Below are 678 nucleotides of genomic sequence, written 5' to 3' on the forward strand. Positions count from 1 at the left end.
AAGCTCCCTGTAAATCAGAGACAAACTCCCCCCTTCTCCCAGTTACTCTCCCCTGCACAGAACCCAGAGCAGTTCCTGCCTCGCTGGGTCTCCTGCCAGCCACAGCTGGCCAAGGAGCCGCTCCCCTGGGTCCCTGGGCAGGGGCAGTGTCAGTTCCGACCTCACGAGTACAGTGGTGACTCTCCCTGCCTGTCACGGGGGGGACGAGGGCTTGATTCCCTGAGGAGAAAGCTGGGATTGTGACACCCGTGTATGTCTGCAGCGCAATTAAACCCCACAGCTGGCCCAGGCCGGCTGACTCGGGCTTGCCAGGCTCGGGATCCAGGGACTGGAGCCCGACCACGGGGACCCTCCCCCCTCGCTAGGTTCAGTGGCCGATATACTGAAGATGAGTTGGTAAGTGGTGAATGTGCACTGGGTGCTGCCACTGGACAGACACTTCCCAGCAGAAGACCCACCCAGTCAATGTGATCTACTCTAAAAACATGTGATGAAGGAAAGTCAGCCTGGGGCTCTGGATTTATCATCTCGCAACGACTCGATTCAACTTGCTCAGGTTAGAAAGAAGGTTTTGTTTTTTTTATTGCGAGCCTGGAAATAGCCTCTGGTGTGAAAGTCAGAGCTGGATTATTTCACGCTCAGGCACCCTTATCACTAATGAAGGAGTAAAGGAACGTG

This window comes from Mauremys mutica, unplaced genomic scaffold, assembly GCF_020497125.1.
Source record: "Mauremys mutica isolate MM-2020 ecotype Southern unplaced genomic scaffold, ASM2049712v1 000539F_np12_subseq_1:119545_obj, whole genome shotgun sequence".
In the NCBI taxonomy this organism is placed as follows: Eukaryota; Metazoa; Chordata; order Testudines; family Geoemydidae; genus Mauremys; species Mauremys mutica.